This window comes from Xenopus laevis, chromosome 5S (assembly GCF_017654675.1).
Source record: "Xenopus laevis strain J_2021 chromosome 5S, Xenopus_laevis_v10.1, whole genome shotgun sequence".
Taxonomy (NCBI): Eukaryota; Metazoa; Chordata; class Amphibia; order Anura; family Pipidae; genus Xenopus; species Xenopus laevis.
Window position 1 is genome coordinate 65,758,932 of NC_054380.1, and position 8,494 is coordinate 65,767,425.

The following is an 8,494-nucleotide window of genomic DNA, read 5'->3' on the forward strand; positions in this document are numbered from 1 at the left end:
CTACACACCAATATTATAACTAAAAAAAATTCACTTGCTGGTTCAGGAATAACATTTTATATTGTGATGAATTATTTGCAGTGTAAACAGTGTAATTTAAAAATAAAAATTACATCATAAAAACCGTGACAGAATCCCTTTAAAACTCTCATACAAAACATCCATAACAATTTTGATATGTCAAAGAGACTCCTTGGCAAATGTATAAAAACAACACAGCAAAAGAAGCAGGGAAATGCCCTAGTTTGTTGGCCAAATAAGGCAATACAATTATTGCAATTCCAATCATAAAAAATCATACAACAGCAGCCCTATTCCTGATCTTTTTATAATCTTATCAGGGCCGGAACTAGGGGTAGGCAGAGTAGGCACGTGCCTAGGGCGCATAGCTGGGGGGCGCCAGACACGTACATGCTCGGATGCCTACCCCATTGTCCGGTCCCATCTCTCCCCGACTGGCACGCATATATTTTTGGAATTGCGCTTCTGCGCATGTGCGCACAAAGTTTTGCACATTCACACTCATGCGCACTTTCGCGCATGCGCACCAGAGCACAGTTTTGAAACTGCACTACACAAACAGCTCATTGGTGATCCATCCCGTTGGACCCCCCCCCCAGTGACACTCAAGTGAATGTAAATATTGTTTACAAAACAGAGAATATAATTTTGTTTTGGTTTTGTCTTTCCTGATTCAAAGTCAAGACAATAAGAATAATACAACATACTGGGACATTTATGAAGAAACATGCTCATAATGAAGGGGTAAAAACTCTCCCATGAAAAGTCATCTGTTGTCCAAACAAAAATGCCCTCTAGTCTTGATATTCATTGATATCAAGTAAAATGAAGAAAGAAAGTGAATAGTACCAGTGGCCAAGGTTGGACCTTAAATTGAGGCTTGAACGTAAAGGGATTCTGTAATGGGAAAACATGTTTTTATCAAAATGCATCAGTTAATAGTGCTTCTCCAAAAATATTTTTTTATACTTAGTTTTAAAATACGACTTGGGGCTAGAAGTGTCCCTGGTGCCCTCAGACATGATACTTGTGCTCTGTTAAATTTCAGTCACTCTTTCCTGCTGCACTGCAAGTTGAAGTGATATCATCCCGTTCCTCCCCCCCCCCCAGTAGCTGATCAACAGAACAATGGGAAGATAACAGGGTAACAGCTCCTTGGTAGATATGAGAATAGTACTCAATAATAAATATCCAGGTCCCACTGCAACTTCTCCAGTTAAACTGAGTAGGAGAAATAATAACTTATCTGAAAGCAGTTCCATTGTGCACATGACCAGGCACTGAAGATGGCTGGCTAAACACTAATATTACAACTAAAAAATGCATCTGTTGGTTCAAGAATACAATTTTATATTGTAGAGTGAATTATTTGTAATGTAATTAGTGTAATTTAGAAATAAAAACAAACCATAAAAATCATGACCCAATCCCTTTAAATGGTTTGACAGTTTGATTGTTTTAAAGCAAAACGTTACCCCAAAATTAATATTTAAGCAACGGATAGTTTATATCATATTATGTGACATATTAAAGAATCTTACCAAACCGGAGTATTGCCCTTATTTTTAAAAATGGCAAATTGCTATTTAGGATTACCTAATGGCACATACAGCTAAAAAAGTATATTATTATGAAAATGGTTTTACACATGTGCTCTTTTATGCAATATCTTTTTATAGATACCTACATTGTTCGGGGGTATAGTTTTCCTTTAACTCTGGCTTAGACGGTAACAGTTATTTGTCTGTATATTGTTGTGACTAATAAGATACTACCATATGCCTTAGGTCTGCTAAATTATATAGACCAAGCTAATTTCTACACAGGCCCCTCCTTTTTTTAACTCTTTACAAAAACACATAGTTTCAGCCTGTTTTCAGCATGTGTGTAATTCATAATCATAGACATGAGACATTTATAAATGTTTAAATGAACTGCAGGAACAAAAACATGCAGGTTTAAAAGTTCAATAGAAACAACCAAACCTGTGTAAGCTATGCTTTTTCATCAAAGCTTTTTATAGTACTTTTTGAAGAGGCAGATAGGCCCTGAGGATCAGGAAGTGAGGACCAAGGAGTAAGATGAGCACTGGGGATTTGTATACCTGGAGCAGGGACAAACAGCTTTGGCCCTGAAGGATTTTCAGTTCAATTGTTTCCATATAGTACACCAGAAATAATTAATTTTTTAAATTGTCACATTTCTCATGAACACATCATTAAGTCACCGATTCTCTATTTTGTAGTACCTTACAGAGATTATAAATCATGCACATCAGTTCTTGGCCAAATAGATCTTACAATCTAAGATAATTATTAAAAAGATGTATAGGGTAATCTGTCACTGGTACCCTATAAAAAGAATTGTTTGCTCTAGGGCAGTGATCCCCACTAGTGGCTCATTAGCAACATGTTGCTCACCAACCACTTGGATGTTGCACTCAGTGGCAGGGGATTATATTTGAATTCCTTATTTAGGGGCAAGTTTTGGTTGCACAAAAAACAGATGTACTGCCAAACAGAGCCTCCTGTAGACTACCAGTCCACAAAGGGGCTGCCAGTAGTCAATCACAGCCCACAATTGCCCCCCCCCCGGGAACTTGCATGCCTTGCTCTCCAACTGTTTTCTATATTTGAATGTAGCTCACATATAAAAAAAGGTTGGGGATCCCTGCTCTAGGATTTCGTATGTGGTGGATTGGGCATATTATTGAGAGGGCTTAGGGAAGACTAGGGTATTAGAGGAAATGATTTCAGAAAACAGGGGAAAAGCCAAACACAAGCTCTTTTAGGAGAAGGAAAGACATATGTAATTGGAGGTGCCAAAAGTTAGGCACCCCAAGGGATTATATATACGTACCTGACACCATGGGCTGGTGCTCCTATCAGGAGAAAAAGTCCGGGGTTCTTCCAGCGAGCACCATTGAGCTATTGGCTTCCTTCAAATTTCCTGGGGCAAACACATGTGCAGTAGAAAGAAATAGCCAACTTCTTTAAAAGTTCGGCTTTTCGCTCTACTGCGCACGTGCACCTGCCGCAAAGTAAAAACAAGCCGGAAGCTGATCACTCAGTGATGGTTGCTGGAAAAACCCTGGGCCAGTGCAGTTTTCTGCAGATAGGAGCACTGGCCCGGGGTTTCAGGTAAGTAGATACAATCACTCAGTGGTGCCTAACTTTTGGCACCCCAAAATAAATGGAGCCTTTCCTTCTCCTTTGAGATACTTATCTCAGATATAACTTCTGCAATAAGAAGAAAGCAGTAGGGCCTTTGGGAGATTAATGTAATGCTAAAGGATTAGTGAAGGGTTCTTGGGTTTAGAGAACTGGGCTATTTTTTTTTTTCGGCTACAGGCTCTATACCAGGCATGGGCTGCACCTCATTTATGATGGTGCATCTATTTTGGTGGAATATGATGGTGCATCTATTTTGGTGGAATTAATGACTTCATGATTGGAGGAGATTTTAAACTAGACATGGGTGGGGGGGGCTAGTAAGAAATTCTGTGCATTTTTAGATATCCAAATAAAAGGGAAAAATAAGGGTGGACATTTGGATGGGGACATTTAAAACTAACAGGGAGGTCCAAAAATCATATTAAAGAATAAACAAGCTGGTACTAATATGAAATGTATGTTTACAATTGATGGTAAAATTGGAGAGCTAGACATTGAATTGATGAAGCACGGCTATATAATTCACATGGCTGGGTACTGAAAATAAACGCTGGCATGACATGAGGCATGCAGACAGGGGGAACACTGCCATGTGGTTTGTTATGCATGAACACATATATGTATTATGTATTTTTAGCAAAATGATTTGTTATGGCAAAGTTGTACAAATAAATGTTTGATGTGAGGTTCTGTGAAAGTTTCTAATTTTGAGTGTACAAATATTTGGACCCAAGCACAGTGCTCACCAATAGATAGCAATAACCCATAGTATCATTATACATTTTATGATTAGAATGTTAATTAATTATTAATCATCCATTTACAACAAAAGCAATATTGGAATAGATCTAAAAAATAGGTCATTGTGATTAATCTCTCTGGCACATACAATACAAATGGGCAGGATTTTACTAAAGTTAAGCACAACAAATAGGAAATCTGCCTATTCCTGTAATGAAAAAAAAAATCCATATTGTCAATTATTTTGTTACAAGTAATGGATTTTTTTCCTCTCAACTTCTTCACATGCTGCTTTTCAATTCCAGGGTTTCTGTAGTAGGAGCCATCAATTATCAACTAACTTGTGCCCAGTGAATCAGTTGCTAATGGGTTTTTTTTAAAAAAAAAACATTCTACAAGTGTCATTCCAACACAAAATCTGGGAAAAAAGAGTTGCATTGCAGATAAAAAAGACATGCTGATTTGTGTCAGATAATTTTTGTTATTTGTCATTTCTAAGGACAAAGGGAAAAGTCTAAAAAAAATCCACTTTTATTTGCATTCACTTGCTCTGTCGCTGGTCTGCTGGTTTCTTGTACTTGGAGCTGCACATGATTTCAGATGAAGCAGGGCCAGATTTTAAGATTCTCGCCCTTAGGCCCCCCCTCTCACCCCCCTTGCACTCAGCTCCTTTATTTGAAGAAATACATTTGTGTGTGCAACATACAGTACAAATGCAGTATTACAAAAATTCTTCACAGTTTCTGCTGTCTTCTAAAACTCCTAATCCTACTTTTACAGATTCATTTTTAGGGCTAAGCTACTGATGCTTTGCTAGTTGTGCCAGCTACCAGCCCTATTTTTCTCCTACCACTCGCTGATCACCTATCAGACATTGAAGAAGGAGGGTGGGTGGCAGGAGCACAAATATGCCAATGTAACAGGGCACTTAAGCTTTTCTGCTAAATCTTAAAGGTCACACAGATGTTTAACAGCTTAAAAGTATCTGTTTTCAAAAAGCCCAGTACCCACATGAATAAATGAAACATTTCCAGCAGCTTTTGGATGCACAGTTATAAATGTATCATTTTTCTAGCTGCTCCTGGATGCAAAACAGCATTTTTATTAACAAATCCTGGCACATTGGTTTAGTTGTTTTCCAGTGGAAATTGAGTCCTGAGAGAAAAAGAGCTGGCAGTTGCTACCAGCATGTGAATATCTACATGACAAATATCTTGGAGAATGGATAGCAAAAAAATACCAGAATTGCAATAGAATCCTGACAGTATCTCTTCAGTAGTTAGTGGTTCCCAGTAAGTTCACACACATTTATTTAACCCATTCCGTGGCATAAAATGTAGTATTTTTTTGACTGCAATAAATATTTGGTTTATGTGGGTATATGCTGAATGCATTTATTCATGTTGTGAATGGCACTTTTGAAAGATATAAACTGGGGCTGAACAGAAGGAGGCAGCATATGTTATGATGAGCTTTGCTGTATCATCTGAGAGTACAGAAAGGGGAGAATACATACCTAATTAATAGGGAATATAAACTAATACGCAAAACAGGGGATTAAAAAGTGGCAAATGCATTGGAGTCAAAAATTGCAAAACTACAGTTAAGTTAAAGCGTATGTAGCTGTGCAATAGCATATACATTGCCGTACCTTGTTACAGGAGCACTTTTACACTATGCTACAACTGTTCTTCATAAAAAAGTTTTGCATGTTGCAAATTTCTTCCAATCCAGATCTGTATTTTGGTTAAGGTTACAAGATTTTGACAGTGATTACTACATGCTGTATATAATGATCTGGATACATGAAATCCTTCATACCAAAAACGATATATTTCTCCAACCTCTCTAACATTACCTTACATAATGCATTTGCTTTGTGGTCATCAATAGACAGGTGGATCTGTAGATCACTTATGCGTCTGACACCTTTTCAACTGTTCACAAATAGTTCATTATCAGTAGCATACTATCAGTGGCATCACTGGTCAGTTGTTCATACACAGCATGAATTAATTCCATTATTTGATTTTTATAAAACTATAGCTGTCACAAATGAAACAATTTTTCTTGAATTTCCCATGCCTCATAGATTGTAAGTGGTTCAGGAAAGGGACCTCATTACAAAGGTGTAATTAATTATTTTTCATAGATTAAATTATATTAACTGTACCCAGGTTTGCATTTGTTCCTTGAAGGGAATCCCTATAGACTTCTGGAGCTATGTCAATAAATAAGATGCAAATAAAAGTAAAGCCTTGCCAACAGAGTTATGAGGATCACAATAAAATGCTGTAGTTTCTGAAGAGTCAAAGTGCATAAATATACAGTATATGCTTCCTATAGCCTTCTAAATGATATTTAGTTTGCATAGGTTCCACTTTTAACCAGTAACATTATCCTACATTCATTTTGAAAAATGTTTTTTCCCCATGACAGCATCCCTTTCAATGAATGTATATATTGCAAAGTTGCTTATAATGACATATTCTTTCATTTATAATGAACATTAGGGGATTTCCTTTTTAATTCTTTGACAGGGAACTTATGTTTCAACTACAGTGAGGGTGGGAGATGTAGTGAGTGTAAATTTTGAAGTGGTTTAACGAAAAAAAAATCGTTTTGCATAATGAAAGAATATGTCATTATAAGCAACTTTGCAATAGATACATTCAAAAAAACATGTTCCATAATTTAAATGGTTTTTGTAAATTAAATTTTTACTGAACTCAGTTTGTCTGGGATTTTGCTATTCCCTTCTCAGTTTGACAGACTACAGAAACAATGTACTGTATAAAAAATCATCTCCAGGAAAAGAATGCGATTCCCACAATGGTATAAGGAGGAGCAAATTTTAAGCTACAAACTGCTTTCAATGGCAAAAATATTTGCATTTTAATTAATGTATATTGGAAAGTTGGGCCTTAACTCTATTACGCATGTGCTCAAGCTCAACACAACAAAGGAACAAAGATCTTAAGATAAGGAGATGGCAGTGCAGTGCTTAGAGTGTCTTACCAACGTCTGGTGCAGGAGCACTGGCCCAAGGAAAAACCTATTACAGAAAACCCTAAAAAAATCTATTTTACTGGGGCAGCCTAACATTTTGACACCTCCAGTGAAATACACTTTACATGTCTTTTAAAGTGAAAATTAAGCAGCAGTTGATTGCCAGTGACATTCTGTGGACCCCCTATGTATGGGGTGCCATTTGTCCCAAATACATTCTGTATACAAAACTATCCATAATACACAGAATTAATGTCTCTCGTGGAATATAAGTATTTGTGACCATACACAGATAAAAAAATATACAAAAGACATATTTCTATGAAAGAATGAGAACAAAATCTGGTAAGTGCACAAAAGGATGTCATTATATGACGAACTCCATTCTGTACATTTTAACATGTAATGGACGCACTAATGTGCAAAGTTACAGAATGAATTATGTAAAAAGAAACTTGGACATAATATATAATAGTGTAACTAACTAGTGCATGTCAAGCTAGATTTGAATGACAAACAGGGGCGCTCCACCAATGAGGCGAGTTGAGACACTCGCCTCAGGCGGCAGCGCCCCCCTGGTTACCAGGGGCGGCAAAAATGCCGCTCCTGGTAACTAAGAGCCGAATTTCCGGTTTTCAACCCGGAAATTCGGCTCTTCTAGTGCAGAGAGCGCAATTGCGCTCTCTGCACTAGCTTCGTGCAGCGCCCCGACCCCCTCCTGCGCAGAAAATGTGAGCGCCGTGAGGAGGGGTCGGGGCGGCAATGGAAGGCCGCCTCAGGCGGCATAAAGGCGCCGATCGGCGCTGATGACAAAATAGATATTTGTGACAGACAATATTTTATAGTACAGGATTCATTCTTTCCAAAAAATGAAAGCTCAGTTTCACAAAACAGATAAAATATCCATTCTGTGAAGCAACACTGTCAGTCACATTCCTGAACCAATAAGAACAAAGCTTATTGCCATATAACAAACAAGATGAGAAGTTGCCAGCTCTGCTTCACATGGCTGTATCATCCCTTAAGCTGGCCATAGACGCAAAGATCTGATCGTACAAATAGAGGATTCGTACGATTTTCGAACCGTGTGTGGAGAGTCCCGTCATTTTTCGTCCGACGGAGATCGGTCGTTTGGTCGATCGTACAGGTAAGAAAATTTCTGTTGGCTGCTGATAATATCTCTGCGTGTATTGCCGATCGTACGATTTTTAGTGGGAGACTGTCACTAGCTTTGGTTGGACATAGATATCGTACGATTGCTGTCAGGGGCAAAACATTGCTGATCTGTTCTTTAACTAATCTGACTGGTAAGACTTTGATCTGAATGGTTAGTGGCGGGTCGGGAGATGGGAATGTCCAATCGTACGATGATTCGTACGATCGGATCTTTGCATCTATGGCCAGCTTAAGGCATAGTATGTGGCCTGCTATAGAGGCACCCTCTAATGTCCCCTCTGCTGCATAGTAATAAACATGAACAAACATTTCTTAAAAGGGCTGCTTTTAAACACTACAGGTTCATAATTAGAAGTTTATACAAATGGCTGAGA